The following is an 18217-nucleotide window of genomic DNA, read 5'->3' as shown; positions in this document are numbered from 1 at the left end:
GTTTAGTAAGTTTTGGTAAATTTGTTCAGGACTATCACCCTTCACAATTTTGCCTTTCCAAAAGGGAAATTTAGGCTCCAATTCCCATGAAAGTGGTAATCCTGTACCACTCAGGAAAAACCAGAATGTTTCAGGTTCTTGTTTCAGCTGCAGAAATACCCATTAGAGACTGCTTCTTGCTGGAAGCAGTTCATCTTAAAGAGGAATGGCTTCAAGCATGTGCCAACATCTTTTCTTGTTAGAGCCTCCCATTTCATAATGATAGAATTTAACTTGAGCAAGTGTCCAAAAGCTTTTAGAGGTTTATAAAAACTAAACCAAATCATTTAGTGCTTGTCCATTACTAAATCACATAATCAACAACTATTTTACTTACACAAATTTAAATCAAATAAAATCAAATAAACAAGATAATACTAAATTTTGCAGAAGGCATTTAAGGGCCCTTCTAATCCCAAGAAATCAACCATCAACGGGATTAAAAATTCTTTTTGCGTCCCAAAGTACAAACATATCAGCTTCAGTAATACAAAAGCATTTGGTAGAGGGGAAAAAAAAAAAAAGTTTGATATCAAAGTACTTTATCACACTGGGAGGTAGGGATGGAAATTGTTGAATGAAACCAGAATAGTCCTTCCTGCATTCATTTTTGCAATGCATGTGTCAGGGGGATTCCTGTTATTCAAAAAAACAGACCAAAATCATTTGATGTGACAGGTGCATGAGCTTCTGCAGATCTGAAAGGGTCTTTGCAGATTAAAGTATTTGGAAAAAACACAGATTAAAAGCAAGTATGGAGCTTTCATTTATATACAGTAAAAATCTTGCAATGACTTTGCCTACAATACACAGAGGTAATGCATGAAATTAGGCTGCATTTCTGGCAAAACTGAAATACTCCTCTAAAATAGTAATTAAGCACTGTTAAAGAAGAAGATACAGAATTTTATTAGGGTCTTAATAATGGACATGCATTAAAAATCTTCTCAGATTCCTAAACTGGTTCTGAACAACATTGGAAAATCATATCTTAATGCAGTAAAATGTGATAATACCCTCCATGGAACCAGACTTGGCTTTACATAACTGTGCATAAACAATGAACCAAATAGATTTAACTCCAGGGAGTCTCGTTGGGCTTTTTCAGGCATTACAATAACATGCATCTTTTCTTATTACTATTTTTCCAATATTGGAAAAAAAAAAAAAGTATTGGTTCTACCACTAAAGACATCTCAGTCATAAGATTATGTCTGTAATGTAAAGTAATTTATATGCAATAACGTTTCAACATGAAACATTCCTAGCAATATGAGGACATGTGTAAGTAATATTAATACACATATTCAGAAATATAAAGGTTACAGAATAATAATAATAAAAAATCATGTTGATACTGTGCCATTGCTAGAGGGCATGCTCCTAGGAATAACTACCAGAGCAAAAAATTACACAGGAGATGACAGAAAAATGAGAATTTCTTATAATGTGCAAGATTCATGACAACACCTGGAAAGTTAATGAGATTTGTTTGCAGCCCTCAGCTGACCAAAATTATTGTAAAATGGGCATAAGTCATTCAATTTAAGTATTGATAGATGTTCATAAATGGATGATGACATAGACTACTGTATTACACAGTATAATGTCATTGATTTTTAGCCAGAAATACTGTGACTTGCTATCCTGCCTGGAAAAAAGATCTTCAATTGGAGCTACTTCGGCCTGTTCCCTTAGTTAAGTCTAATTACCATTCTTCCATACTTTCATAAGAACAGTTAAGAAACACTGCAAAACAAGTTGGCCAAAATCTACAGTATCTGTTGATAGAAAATTTTTATTCTGTTCTCTCACTGACTACGTTTAGACAAGAATTTTATAGTTTCTTACATGTTTCATTAAAATTATGTGCTGTCTAGTCTCTTAACTTTGCTGTTTGTCCAGTACTGATTCTCCAGATTTCTTTGTATAGTTAATATATTACTCCAGGAATAAGTTTGAAAGGTTACTGTTCTTTTAAAGCACTTACACCTAATAATGCTCAGGCAACAATTTTCTGTCCAGACAGTGCTGTCTTAAATTGCCTAAAAGCTAGAGGTTAGCAGTCCTTGAGAGATTAGAAATAAAAGTTTTACTAGCTCTTTTTTTTTGCGTGTGCTTTGCTTTCACAGTACACTTTATGCAAAAGAAAGCTGCTGCAAATAGTGGTTGAGAAGCAGGACTGTGACAAGAGACAGCGAACTGGGACCTTCCTTCCCTTCTCTCAGGCCACAGGTCTGCAGCTCAGGAGTGCTCTCTGCTCACTGAAAACTAAATGCATTATGTGGCAATAGGCCCTGTGGCTTGCAACTCCTCTCAATATGTTTGGTGCCAGCCTGTTAATTTGTAGCTTTCCATAGCAACTGAGAGTGGAAAAATGTTAAGACGTGGCAGGAAAATACATTTCCATTTTCCATGTTTCAACGCATGCATTTTGGGGAACATCTAAAGTAGATTTCCTTCATGAAATGATAGAATGATTCTTATTGAAAATTATGATGTTGAGACCTGGTACAATATGATTCCTGAAATCCTCAATTGTACAAGATATAATGAAAAGCGATTGTAACAAAAATCTTAATCCTTCAGTTATGATTCCCTTTTCCCGCCTTTTCAAGTTTCAAATCTACCATCAATTCCTTTTCTCTTTGTTTGCTCTTTAAACTCCATGTTAATAATATGTCCCTCTTCTGTCAAAATCCAGGTTGTGGGGGGTTGAATCAACTATAAACTCTCTTTTCATGTAATTTCTGTTAGGAATTGTGAGGCAAACATATAATGCATAGCAAGAACTTGAACTATACATGGAAAACATGTAAAACTATGGCTGAACAGTAGTACATAATATAAAGATGCTGATCAATCCATTTGAAGACTACTAGCAGAATCTTTTTTGCATTTCCATCTCCAGACCACTTTACTGTGGTATTCATTTCCCTAGTATTTTAAACATTTTTTTTTTTAATAGTCATATTATTAACCCTTTCTTTCTAGCTCCACGGACCATGTGAGTTTCATTAGAGGTAACTAGAAGAAAACTGTCAAGCCAAACCATAGTTTAGAATTCTGTTAGTAACAGCACAGGAGAAAAGCACAAACACCCTATCAAATCAGCCAGTGGTTTTTATCCATTTCCACTTTCCTAGACCGTCTACTGCTTTGTTTTGGCAGAACACATTGAGCAGATCTAGGGAACATCAGCCTGGGAAAAGTAATTTGAGAGAATACTCTTAAATATATCTTGCTCCTTTACTTGTTAATTTTCCATGCATTTTGTTATCTGTATTTGTTAATATATAATTGTGCATCTATTTAGATTACCATCATTCACACCAACCATATTACTCATTTGACTTGTCTATCATGGTTACATTTTTATTACAGCTTAACCTAACTGGTCCTTCTCAAAACCCTCATTTTGAAACTTAATATACAGTTTCTACCTGCTATCATATTTTCTCTTCCCATGTTAAATACAAGGTTTTTTTAGGAGATAGCTATTGTATATCATCATATCCAGACATTATATACTTCAGTCAAGGTAAAATCCTCAGAGTCTGTTTTTCCCTGTTTGCACTTTCTACAAAACTAAAAATCTCTTAATATGTGTAATGGTAGCTAAAAGTAATTGCCAACTTGAAGAGAGGGACCTGAACCTTGCAACACTAGTAAAGCATCACGCTTCAGGCCTCCATTTCGTTGTCCATTTCAAACAGTGCAGACGTTTTAAGATCATTTTATTACAGACTCCTGTAAACAATGGATCCATACTGAGGAGTTCAGAAGCTACTTGGCCACCTATCCTGAAAACACACACTTGTTTAACCACAAAACTTTAATTTAATTTCTGTGATTGCAATGGATGTTCTTTGCTGATTACAGATGAAATCAGTGAAGCTTGAGAAGTGATTTTATCAATAAAGTTTAAGCTAAAGTAAGTTTCCAAGTATGAATGGCTGTTTTCTTAATCCACTCATGCTGCCACCTGTCCTTATTTTAACCCCTCTGCTAACAGGAAGACGAAAATAAAGTAAACTTTATCTTAAATGTGTGATTTCCTTACAAGCTCTCATTGTCTACAACAGAAAGGTGATTTTACCACTATAGCATATAGGTTATGTAGTAACATTAATGTTAGGTAGTTTCTTCTGTCAAGAACTCCAATTTCCTTCTGACCATGTTTTATCATTACTTGCTGGGGAGGGGTGAGGACACTTCCCTTCAGCAAGAAAGATTTTTCTAAAGATGGTCATTCCTGCTTCAGTAAACAACCAGACTAGACCGTCAAATGAGGGGAGCAGTTGCTGACCCCCTGCATGTTGCCAGATGGAGCAGCCAGAAAAGCTTAATCAATGCAGGGGATATCAGTCCACAATGACAGTAAACCTGTAGCAGGATCTCTGAGGAAGATCCAGGCATTAACTAACATTTCTTTACATCTTTAGAAAAGATCTGTCTGTATGTCTGAGATGTGATTAAGATCCAATATTGTGAGCAGATTTGGAAGTATGACAGAATAATAATGAAAATTAAGTCCTTCAAGTTCATTAGATACTGACAAAGCCCACTGAATCACATAAATGATCTTCAATAGCTGGGATTTCTAATAATGCAAGATAAGAAAATAAGTCCCGAGTATTTTTTCAAGGTGCTGAAAGGCATTAACAAACTCTCATATTTGATCTGGAAGAGGAAACAACATATAAAGCTAGGTTAACTCAGACGATATGATACAGGTACATAAGTGATTATGTCATGACTAAGACAGAGTCTGAGTTCTGCAAATTTATGCCTAATCCATTTTCTCTCTTAAGGTAAAACACTATTTCATGTAATGAATTCCAAAAGTTTTTGCTGATGAGTTGACTCTTTTCTAGAAGACCTCTATTTTTGCCATCCACTGATGTGCAGGACAGAAGTATGGAAATACATACAGAGCTGTATACCCAATGAAATCAGAGTTGTGAAGTATGTAAATAAATATATCGAATCCATCAAGTAACTTGCTGTCTCAGATCTGTTGTTCCTTAAATATCTTTCCCTTGAAAGCATATTTGAATGTTGAGAAGTGAACACAATACTATTACTTGCTTCTTCAGTAAATGTCATTCAGAACACTTTCTGCTCCCACCTTTATGGCCAGTACATATTGGTGTTCTTTATTTTGTGTTTAAATCTTTTTAAATTGTAAAATCATGGTTTTTGTGAATACAGTCCTGTTTTCATGGAAAAGAATTTATTTATCTCCCTGTTAAGAAAATCCCTTCTAGAACTAGTAAAGGTTTCATACTGATATAAATGTTAAGTGTCCAGAGGTAGAAATATTCCATGAAAAGGAATTTTTTATTTAAACAAACTCTGGTTATATCTATGCTAGCTGTATGGTCTGTACATTGTAGCCCAGAACTCAAACAGTTCTGTAGAACAAAGCAGCTGGTGCAGAAATCCACTTCATATGCATATTAATGGATTTTATTTTAGAGTAGCTCTAGTGAGGTGTCAAATTAAACTTCTCTTAATAGAGTGCATTAAGTGTACATCTTCTGGTTTAGTCATCATTTGAAGGAATACAGTACGTGTAGAATCAAAGCACAGCAAGCAGGCGCAGTTGGTAAATTGACTTCAAAAGTAAGCTCCTGATCTGAGCTAAATATTAATATAAACACATTTTATAGCATATAAGAACCAATTTTAAGAAAAAAAAAAAAAAAAGCTCACCAAACTACCCGTATTAGAATGTATAAACCACATTGTGATCTGCAGAAAGAGAAGTACAGGGTGGTCTATACTCTCAGCATTTAACTAGGTATAAAAATTTACCAAAGTCAACAATTCATGGAAGTTTCAAACAAATTCAAGATTTTTTTTTCCTCTTTGTTTATGTCTGTCTTTCATGTTTCTTACTCAGTTCTCTCTGGTAAATGTATAAGAAATGAGGTGAAGACCTTTCAATCTTACTCCAAAACAAAATCACTAGGAAAGGTTTAATGTTTTGGTGAAAACAGTCTTACCATGGATTTCAAATGGAGTGTTTTGTAATGACTTTAAACCAAGATCAGTGTCTACAGAGAACAGGATAAAAGAAAAACATGTCTAAAGATCACTTTAGAAGTAATGTGATTGCTCTGCAGTGACTGTACAGATATTTTTATGAGGATGATTTAATAGATGTTGTTAAAAGGTTAAATTATGTATAACTCATATAATATGCCAAAGGCTCCAGTTTCCTAAATAGGACAGCTCTGTCTTTTGTGAGTGTAGGCAAATCTTGGGGCAATAGATGTTCCTTTACAAGCTGCCTTATTTAAATCATGAAATATCTAAAAAAGTACCTCCCAAGGGCCTATTTTTCAAAACTGATTTTGGAAAATGTTCTGTTCTGAGGCACAGTTGCCTCTAGCTAAATGCTTGTTGACTGGACTACCTCAGCTAGAACAGCACAGTTAAGATACAGCTTTCAGCTGGCTGGATTATGTCCTGTAATTGCTCTACTTGCATTATTTGAATTCATGTTTGCATAATGTGAATCAGTTCTAGTTCTTTTGTTATGTCCCTGCTCTTCTAACACAGTCTTCAAAAAGCCAGGAGCAATTTTGCTCATCACATGATGTCCTTCTGCTGTCAACTGCAAAACCAACAGAAGCAACAATAATGGCTGGGGTTGGTGTTTGCAAAAAGTAATGTTTGCCCTGTTAGAACCACTGCCATGATTGTGTCCTTTTGCACCTCTTCATTATAATCAGAACTTACCCTTTTATTATATATGTTTTAGGACAAGTGATCTTTCCTTCAAGAAAGGTACTTCATGTTGTCTAAAATACTGACTTCTAGACACAAAAACTTTGAGAGTTATTCTTGAAATTGGAATATTTAAGGGTTGTCTTAGTTCCAAAATTTGGAATGAAAATTTTTCCTTTGAAGACTTAGGAGCTATTTGTGTTCAGTCTACTCATTTGTTCTCTTTGCTTCTCTTGAGGTAGACTTCCACAGACACAGCCTCCCAAATGGTAGAGACTTCTCGAGTATTTGAAATAACACTATCTATCTGATACTTAGTCCGGTCTTTGAAAATGATACTCATGAAACGAAAATCCCAAAACAAACCAGCAAACCCAGGAAATTCCATCAACATAAGAAAACATGTTTTTATTGTGAAGGCAGTGAAACACTGGAACAGGTTGCCCAGAGGGGCTGCGGAATCTCCATTCCTGGAGATATTCAGAAACCTGACTGGGTTTTCCAAATACCTGGGGAAATCAAACAGTCCTGGACAACCTGCTCTAGCTGACTTGGCTTAAGCATTAGATGATTTCCAGAGGTTCCCTCCAACCTAAACTATTCTGTGATTCTGTTAGTAGTTACTATTGGTAACAATCTCCTGGACAGAGCTGGCAGTGCACATTTGTTTACTCAGGGTAGGTCTCCTATCAAATGTCCGAGGAGATGACTAGGAAAGTGGCTTTATGTCCAGAGCAATGCTGTCAAGCACTCAGCCTGTCAGGCCTGCAGCGCTTTTAGCTTCCTCTGTTCAGTGGTGCTTGGTAGAGCCCTGAAGCATCAGTTTATAAATGGTGCCACTTGAGGATACTCAGGAAATAACATCTGCTTAGATTAAGCTGCAGCCATCGTAGCGCCCAGGAACACCCTTCTTCACAGTTCACTTCATGACTTGAGATACATTTGCAGAAACTTGTTTAGACAAAGAAGTGTGAAGACTGGAGCACTGACTGATTATTTCCTCTACACTACCTGTTGGCACTCTGTAAATGGCACCATAAAGTAGCAAGATGGATGTTACACTAAAGAGGGAAGAGTTATAGGAATTAGGCTTAAAAATAATTAAACTCTGTGATTTCAGTGCTGTCCATGGAAGATTACCTGTACAGCAAGAAAAAGAATTGATCTCCAGACACATGCAGATTAACATCTGAGCAATGCTTTGTGGGATCTCTGCTCAAAATTCTGAATGTTAATTTGAAATACAACATTCTACAGGTACAGTTATAAAGGGAAATGGCTTAATGAGGAATAACAAGGCTGAATTGATGGACTGTTTTATTCTGTACTGCATGAACACACAAAGAACTTTCGAGAGCAGTCATGCTGCAGGTGGCTTGTTTCGATTTAAAGTTAAATCCAGGTAATAAGACCCCAAAGAGTGTGACTTTTTCCTCAAGCAAAACTACCCCAGGGTGTCATTGCTGCTTGGAGTGGGAAAAAAAAAGCTATAAAAATGAGCATAATGCAGGCATCCTTGAATTCAACCATACAATATTTGAGAGAAATGTTTTCTCTTGCAGCTGGCTGTCAAATAAACTTTACTCCAATGTTCAATGCAGTGGCTGCACGTCATTCATAACTCCAGGCATTGTGATAGAAAAAGACTGTGTTTTCACCAAGTTTTTGACAGATTTAAGAGGAAACATTGTTAATGTCCTGAAAATAGCTACTACTTCTAGCCCTCATCTACATAGATGTATAAGTTCATATTATATCCACCAGGCTAGAAGCATCTTGGTATATGCCATTGTTAAGCCAGAACAGAAATTTGTATACAAGTCAGACATGCTCCCCTGAAGTTTAAAAGTCACCAAACTGTTACCGTCTACCCAGAAACAACTCTGTATTGCATTATGTGGGTATGACAAGCCTCTGAGCTGGCCACAAATCTGTGGTGGATCTTCCTAACCCTTTCTCATTACAAGTCCTCTAAAGAAAAAGCTTTTCAGCTCAAAACCCAAGTCTTTTTAGAGTATGAAATGAGGGCAAAAATAAATGGGGAAAAAAAAAACCCAAACCAGCCAGCAAGTCTAAAGACAACAGAAATAAATAAAATTTATAACCATCTCTCTTGTACACTGGATCAAGAGAGCTCCTTTCTCTGTGTGTTTTGCCCACTCAGCAGCTGTGTTGGAGAAAAATCTGCCTTGGCCTCCACTTCTCAGGAAGTTTCCTCAGCACTGTGGTTTCTTCTCTCCCTGCTGCCACATTTTGTGGGTTACAGCTTTTCCTCTCCTGAGCGTACTCAGAATGGGAGTTCACCTGATCTGTTTCCTCTCTTACTCAGAGGAGTATGACCAACAAACACTATCACTGCACACCCAGCCTCCCGAGGGAAGCTAACAGAGGTCCATACTCATCCCTAATCCACAACTTTGCCACCACACCACAAACTGTGAAGTCCCAGTATTCCACAGTTTCACTGACCCAGTGGCAGATGCAGGTGTCCAGAGGAAACCTGGGCATTACAAGAAATGTGACTGCTGCTCCCCTTTCAACTTTAAAATTTGCTCTTTGAGGTAACTAGATAAGCTACCAAATAAAGGGAGTATAGAACACAGTTGTATTAACAAGCACTTTTGATGTGGATTATTTGTGTGACTGACCTGCATCCATTTGAAAACTTAATTTAGACAACAGAATTTTTCCAAGGTGAAATGTGTCATCTCCTGGAGCTTCCTAACTTTTCTTTCAGGGAAAAGAGTTCAGGCCTCAACTTCTGTATCTTGTGAAATCTTTTTACTTTATAAGCAGTGGTAGGAAAACAACCAAGAACAGAGTAGTCAGAAAACAAAAGCAGTAGAATTACTGTTCTTAACAATGTACTTATTAGTTAATATCTTTCTGAAAAAAATTGATCCCAGTAGCTACCATTCATTTAATGAGGAAAGTACTGAAAAATATTGGCGACTTAATCCTTAGTTTTTACAACTATTTTAATATAAATTAAGATTGCTGTAGAAGTGGTATAGTCAGATGAATCATAGCAATCTAGGTACATCCTTACAAAGACCTGTAACACCGAACATGCCTGTTCAGTTTCCCAGGATTTCACAGAAAGTGTATTTAAGGTATCTAAATCCAAATACTTGCTTTAGGAACTGAAACATCAGGAATGCTAAATCCCTCTCTTATTAAATCAAGAAATGGCTGCTTGGTTGACAGAGTAGAAATTTAACCTGAAAATGATAGCTGAGGTTTAAAATGATATGGTTTATTAGGCTGAAAATTAGAGTTTAAACCTAAAATTTATTAGTTTTGAGAGACGTTAGACATTAAAGAGGTTAGAGAACTTGAAATTTTACTAGATATCACAAGGAGCAAATTTGGTTGCCTTATAAAATTATGCTTTTTATCTAAAAAGTTATATATTATTTGGGAACAAGCTTTTCTGTTTCTTGCCCTCTAATGATATTTAAAATGATATGTATGAAACTTAATGAACAGAATAATATAAAGGAGAATCTTAACATACTGTAACTAAAGCAGCACCTGAACTGCAAGTGTACCTATTTTCAGTTCTGTATACCTACGTCGTACTGCGTCAGTTAACAACACTGATTACTAGTGGTCTGTGTCTGCAAAGCCCAATCCCATTATCTGCCCAAACTTTCCTTTGAAATTTATGTTCAAATATTTTCTGTTCTACAGAGCAGTTTTATTTCAAAGAAATCTCCCTCCACACTTTTCTGTGTTACACACACCTCAGTTGCTTAGATCGAGCACATATTAAATCTGTCATTTTTCCAAAGGAGGTGGTAAAAAGGTGATTCACATGTATAAGAGGCAAGCAGAGATGGAAATTTTTTTTAATGCTGCTTCTAGAAGTTTCTTTGTCTGATGACTCCCTAGGTGGGTTTCATTATCTCCTTCATGAAACGTTAACTCCCCTTTCCAAGATGAAACAGAAAGTGATAAAAATTCTCTTACTTCAGAAGAATAAATCCAGTGCAAGGCCAACTACTTTCCAAGTGACCAAATGCTACTTGCTTTAAATAGGAGCTTTGTATCAGCATTTTATTGCACCTGCAACTTTATACTATGCCTCTCAGAATAATACTTAAGCCACTAGTGCAGGTGTTGTTGTGACCCATGAGTTTTCAAACCTTCCAAACTGCCAGCTTTGTTCACACTAGACAAAGGAAACCTTTTTTTCAAGCACAGAGAGCCCTTGACAAGCAGTTATAACCTTTTTAAAACAATTTTTGTATTCTGTGCATACAAAAGAAATAAGAGCATGGCCAATTCAATTAGTTTTCAATACCTGCCATAACAGCCACAGGTCATAGTTCCATAATCTTTGCTTTTAGAAGGATTTAGGTGAGGATTTTAACATACTTCCAGAAATTAGGATGTTCCATCTTGCTGAAATTCAGTGGGAGGGTGAAACAAAAACAATGCCCCCCAAACCTCCCCTCAGCATGAACACTGTGCAACTGTGTAAGAATATGTGATGCACATTAGGAGTCTCTGCACTTACCTGTCTTGTGCCCCGGTGCTGTGAGATGGGATCAGTTCTATTCACAAGGCCAGGTCAGGTTAAGTTCTGGTTAATGTTCTTCTTCTTTGGTCATTTCCATATGTGGCAGACTTCAGGGAATAGAAAGCACATCTAAATGTGCTACCTAAATGTGAAAAGAAAGTTATTAGGTAAACATTATGGACTTGCTGATCTCTAGCCATTAACAAAGAGAAGGGAGAAGCAATATATTCTTAACACATAGATAATACCTTTCGCACTTGTTTCATTGTAATCATGGAATGTGATCTTTGGAGCTCATGTGGTCCAACCCCACCACTCAGAGCAGGACTAGCTTAGAATTGGTTGCTGAGGTTTTGAATACATCTAAGTATGCAGCAGACAAAAAATGAATATATGAACTCTTCTCTTTTTGCATGTTCTTTATCATTTGACCTTCATTCTTTTTGTATAGACTCCCACTCCCCTCCTCCCCCTTGGGTCTTTTTTTCTTTATGCCTTTTTACTGCAATCATAAATCAAATGTGATACTGCTGACCCTAGTTTTCTTTCACAATCCCTCTCCCACATCACTTCCATCACTGAGCTTCATCTGCTTTGTCTTTTTCTTTTCCTAACATGTAAACATTGTGGAGTTTTGCTGTTTCTTGTGACAGAGGCTATATATGTTTTATTGTATGAATCCTATTTATAGGAACTTGCTCTACTGCAAGTTTTCTCCATTTGCCTTGTCTGAGCTATTATGATGTGAGTTTTGTTGAAAATTTTAGAAGGAGGAGAAGATTGTACATGTAGCTGAGCAATTACAGACTGACAGAGAAGTTCTAGCAGGAATGAAGACTGAGAGACTCTTGAAACAGTTGGATTCATGCACACCAAAAGCAACAGTTCACATCTCTTATTTCCAAGAAAATGCCATCACCAGCTCTCTGTCAGGTGGACAATCCTTTCTCCTTTAAAAAATTCTCTGGACTTGTGTTTCTTTGTTTGTTTGCTCCTCACCCCCTTAGCTCCCATATCTTTCTAAGTCTCATGAATATTGTTGCACATTGTAAAGATCTGTCTCTCCTTTATGTCAAATCTGTTAGCATCTCTTAAGCCTTGCTGTCACTTTTATTCTCTTACTGGGGGAATGGATGTAGTCTTTGTTTTGCAGAGATAAAACAATGAATACTCCCCAAATTTTCAGTTTATGGCTTCTTTATAAAAGATGATCAATAAGAGAGCAATATTTATTTTATTTTATTTTATTTTATTTTATTTTATTTTATTTTATTTTATTTTATTTTATTTTATTTTATTTTATTTTATTTTATTTTATTTTATTTTATTTTATTTTATTTTATTTTTTTTGTCCAACTACTGAAAGAGACAATTGTAATCTGCAACATCCCAGATTTTCTCTCCAACTGTGGCAGGTTGGTTCTGCTGCAAGGCAGACATAAGGTTGCAATAGTAATCAGCTGTGCATGAAGAGAAGCATCATAAAGGAAAGGGAAGCAAGAACAACTGGGTTCAAGGAATCTCAACTGGTCAGCAAGTCCATTCTAGGGCAGCAGCATTTCTGTTAGACTTCTGTGTAGACTGCTGTTTCTGGTAGACTGATGTGTTTCTGTGTAAACGGCTGTTAGAGACCTTGGGTGACAGGAGATCTGCAGCCTTCCAGTGGAATGGGTCCCCCTTTAGACTAATCCAGTGCCTAACCTGCAACCCTGGATGTGGCCAAAGCCCTTTGCTTCTTGCCTGATCTAAAGCGAACAAAAAAGGAGCCTGTTCTTTACCTATTTGGAGCAGCCTTTTTGTATTTCATCTCTCTTTCAGTGACCTCCTTTTTGTATCAAAAATGCCCCAGACTGAACAATAGAGATGCTAAGTGATGCCGGGTAGAATTAAAAGATTACTTTAGTTTCCCTGGGGCTCTATTCACATGCGGGAAAAAAAAGCAAAACACCACCATCCCAAAACACTTTCTTCTCACTGTTTTTCTTTTCTTGAACACATAATTGCATAAATATTAATGATTATACATTTTATACTATTTTTATCTATAATAGTAATTTTTAAAGTTGATTAGTACTTTAATACTTGAAAGATGGTTTCAAGTTTGTCTCTTAAAGAGAACTAAACTTGCATTTTCTGCCTTACCATCTTAAAAGAGAAGTTGTTTATATCTAAGTAGCATGATCAAGTGTGGAAGTCAATACACTAAGATTCAGTCAAGCTCCGTCTTTCTCTTAGAAATATTGTTCTACTACATTATTTAGATTTATTTGCCTAAGGTAAAATAAAAAAATCAAAGTACAAGAGGGAACTGAGTCAAGGTTTGATTTAAGCTATTTGGGGAAAGGTCTGTCCCTTGTAACATCTGCAAAAAGTCTCTAGAATGAAAGATATCCCTTCCTTCAGATCTTACAGCAAGAAAAATAAAAACATAGCATCAGGCGAATGCTGCATTACTCCTTTAAAAGTTGGAGATTGCTTGGAAAATCTCATAGTCCTGAGGAACCTAAATCCCAGAGACTGTTTAGAAAGTAGTTTATGAAACCTGTGAATTTTGATACTATTGACTTCAGACAAGAGGTTTCTTTCTAATACGGTTCCACAAAACCTTTTGAGATATATATCTATATATATCTATATATCTATATATATAGAGAGATAGATATATTTGCTGTTGTTACCTTCTTTCCTCTGACTAGAGATAACATTCCAAAATCTGCTGTGGAAAAGCAGCCACAAAGATAAGCATGTATCATATCTGGATTATGTGGCACTGTTTGTAGAGAAGATTGGAGCTAAATACCTTCAGAACCACAGTATAATAATTTCAGGAAGCTGTGCTTTAGCCAGCTCAACAAGGTAGATCTGGTTTTATAGTTTGCTCTTACGCCTGCATCCGGTAAGATTGTAAGTGCTTTCAAGACTGAAAAGTCAACAAAATTCAAAGCATTTTGTAACTGATGGAATGTGTTGAGAACACCACAAGGAAAAGCCCAAGAAGAGACATCCATAAAGTCATAATTTGTAAAGAAGGAGGGAAATACAGTTCAATTAATATAGGCATCACAGAGGCTAACAATACATCCTAATTATCTCCTTTAACAAAATTTTGTGACATGTCCGATAAATATCAGGATGAAGAAACTTAAACCTGTTTTACTAGAAAATGGTTAGTTATTAGTATAATGACATGTGTACAAAAAAAGAAATACTAAAAAAAAATCAAGGCCAGAATTAATATCTTGTATATGCTGTAGGTACAGTTGAGGCTTACAAGAAGCTAGATTTTCAGTGGGGGCAGAGTTATTCTACACACTTTGTGGGGTTCATGGGAAGTAAAACACAACCCAAAGACAAGTTTGTTTGGCGTCTGAATTCAGATTACCAACTTTCCAAGACTCATAGAATTGGATTAGTATTAAACTTAATTCTCATTAACATTTCTGTTAGTAAACAATCCCCACTATATTTTTTCACTAAAATAATTGGCTTTATTAGCTGACACATATTAGAGAGATATATCCCATATTTTGTTAAACTGTAGAGTTTGCAAAAAAAAAGAAATTTTGTCAAGAGACTTGACTACTTTGAACCTAGCTTTCTTCATGGAAGAATAGCAGTAGGAATCAATTTAAACTCACTTAAACAAGAAGTTCTTCATCTTAGATTAGCCAGTAACTTGTGGATGAGGCCATCTAAATACACGAGATTGAGATTAGAGATCCTGATGGTGTCAGACAGAGGTGAGATTTACATGGAGCTATCTAAAATCCTGACTGATATTTTAACACAGTGCTATTAGCTGTGAATCAGTGAATTGTCTACCTATTACATGCTACTTGTCATCCTACTCCTGATCACCACCTTCCTTCAGTGCTTCCCTGGCTCCTCTGAGAACTGCTGGAGGTACCACCAATTTAATTAACAAAAGACATTTAACTCATTGATTATGCACAATATGATCACTGGAGTAGGGACTACATATTCAGAGCTACACAGAAAGAGCTGATACAGAGAAATTATTACTTGTTTTGAGATTTATTTACTTATTTACTTATAGAAAACTGCTTAGCAACTTATTTACTTATTTATAGCAAGATATAGTAATTTTAAAATATTGCTAAGAATCCTGCTTGCCTAGACTGTTCTGTGGAATTTTACCAAGGACTACTGTGTTCATCAAAACAAAAGAGTTCACTGTGAAAATCTACCAAGGATTACAATGTTCAGCAAAATAGTATGCTTTTGTCCTTGAGTGACAGGTGACTCTAACTAGTTGGAATTTTGCTAATGAGTAAAGATAGCCATGGATGAATGGTAGAAGTTCTATTGGTTCTCTTAGATAAGATAGAAAAATAAATCAGCTGGAAAACACTTTTGTTATTCAAGAAATTGGCCAAGAGAATCTGTGCACGCTCCATGGGAAAAAACAGGGTGAGAAAGACTATGAGCCTTCCTCCCAAAGACCCCCGAAGACGCCCACCAGGAGGCAATGCGCAGGTGCAGAGAGAACATAAACTTCTGACACCAGCCTTTCGAACTAACCCAGCCCTACTCATGCATATGTATGTTTGTGTTATGTAACCCAATGAATATGGATATCTACACTCTATGAGTTTTGATAAAATGTATGGTGGGTGTGCAAGCTTTGTGGAGAAATCCCCTTGCACCCTGGCTGGAGTAAACATACCTGCTTTATAACTCTATTCGAGTTGTAGAGTCTTTTTTTCTGTGAATCAGAGCCTATCTTGCACAGAGTAAATTAAAACACACTTTAGACAGAAGATGAAATCATGAGACAGCAGAGGAGTCAAGACATCATATTTATTATAGTTATCCCCATAAGAACTGAATTTTTTTTAAGTGTTATCAGTTTTCACAGGTTCAGTGCAACCCCACTTTCCCACTCTAGCCATAACTTTACATTGAAAGGACAATGAATAACATTTTTTTTTAAAAACAGTTTTAAATAAAACTAAGAATTATTCACTTAATTCTAAGGTTTTAAGATTTTTACTGCTTTCCCTACTCTGTTTATTTCAGCAAATGAACTGCCTCCTCTCCCTTAAATATCTGCACTCCCTTTTTGTTGTCATGTTTGATGCTGGCAGGGGAATCTTCTGATTGCAAAAATAAGATCAAGGAGACACATGTTTTCTTTATCCTCTTATCATCTCTTCATACCCCTCTGATTCCTGAAGAGCATATGTTCCAGAGACCCTGCAATGCTGCAAATGAGCACTTTTACACAAGCAATATTGCAGACTGCTAAACCACTGTTTCTTCTCATTTCTTCAGTGGCCAGAACAAGAAAGGTCTCAGTCTTTCACTCATCTTTACATAGCAGTTCTGCTTTCCCTACACCTCTGATCCTATAGCTCCTGGGTTGCAAAGTGCCCTAAAAGGAACAAGACAAAAGAATTGTTTAGGCATTGAAGGAAAAACCATGCCTCTTCAAGCTACACAGACCATCCTGTAAACAGTAGCACCCTAGAACCATGATACACATATTGGATGATATCGCTAATACATAACTTTTATTATGCATACATATACACAAATATACACAAGCTGAAACACAGTTACATCATTAATTGATTTTCCTTGTGTTTAAGGAGACAGTATTAATGTACAGTGGACAGGACAGGAAAATAAAGAAGTGAGCTTGAAACTGAGAAGGAACAAAAACATGGGAAGAGAAGAAAATAGAATAGTAGCAGAAAAAAAGCAGGAAAAAAAATTGCTGAAGAGCAAGAACATGGGGGAGAAGGGTGAGGGGGAAGTAAAAGCTATCAATGAAAAAAGGATTAAATAGAATATCCAGACAACCACAAGGCTAACAAGATGAAAACAAAAAACAAACAAACAAGTCTTATCTGTATGGGAAAGAGCAGCCAAAGCTTGATTCAGGGAGAGAGCTGATACAGAGAAAGTAAACAGTCCACAAGAAACTCCTGAACATCACTGAAGGTAGCCTGTGCTATCTATTAAGGACAGTAGGCTGTCCCCTAATCTGACATGTGTTTTTTATTTCTCAAAAAAAAAGGATATAAAAGATCCCAGAAGATGTTTCTTCTGAGATGCAACATCCCTAATAGTGCAGAACCAAAAACTTTCAAAAAAGGGGACACTGGAAAACAAAGCTTCCCAGTTACCATAGGCAGGGATCTACTTGAGACAGGGAAAGAACCTCAGTTTCAGCAAATATCCTGTCTTTCCTGAGACAGACAAGGAAATAGCAATTCCATCTGGTTATTTTCCTGATATCCTAAAGATCTTCTCAGTGTCTTCACCTATCCGTGACTTGTTACATAAAATAAGGTGTTAGAGAAGGCTATTGAGAACAAACTACCTTACAAGCAGGTGTTTGCTGTTGCTTTGATGCTTGCTTAGAGCTAATGTAAGAAGGAGTTACTCTTTTCCTCAGCTTCAAAGGATCTTAAAATCTTTAGTTTTAAATTGACCATAACCCACCTGTGGAAGCAACAGCTTGTCAGTGCTCGTAGAAAGAAGATTTATAAAGGTAATCCATTTGAAGCAAATAAAATGACAATTTTGAGCAGTGTTTTTTGAATAAAAGCAGTAAAAAAAATCATAAAAGTCTTACACACAGGAATGACAATCATTAACAACCTCACATTGTACAAGACAAGAAATACATCATACTGAATCTTTTTGCTGTGACTAAAAATAATTATTTCCAATAGAAACAGTGAGAGACAGTCCAAGGTCTTGTGGTAAATGAAATTTGATGCCAAACTATTAGTATATGTTTTAATTACTCTTGTTAGTGCTGTTAAAACATACTGTATAATCAGTCCCTAGAACAATTTTTCTGTGAGCTTTCTGGGAATTAGGCACTTGCAAGTCCCTCTGACTTGAATGGAAACTGGGCAGTGAAATCTCGTGTGACTCTGA

The sequence above is a fragment of the Athene cunicularia genome (assembly GCF_003259725.1).
Source record: "Athene cunicularia isolate RWA chromosome 2 unlocalized genomic scaffold, athCun1 chr2_part1, whole genome shotgun sequence".
In the NCBI taxonomy this organism is placed as follows: Eukaryota; Metazoa; Chordata; class Aves; order Strigiformes; family Strigidae; genus Athene; species Athene cunicularia.
The sequence above is the reverse complement of the archived record's forward strand: the minus strand, read 5'-3'. Positions refer to the sequence as shown.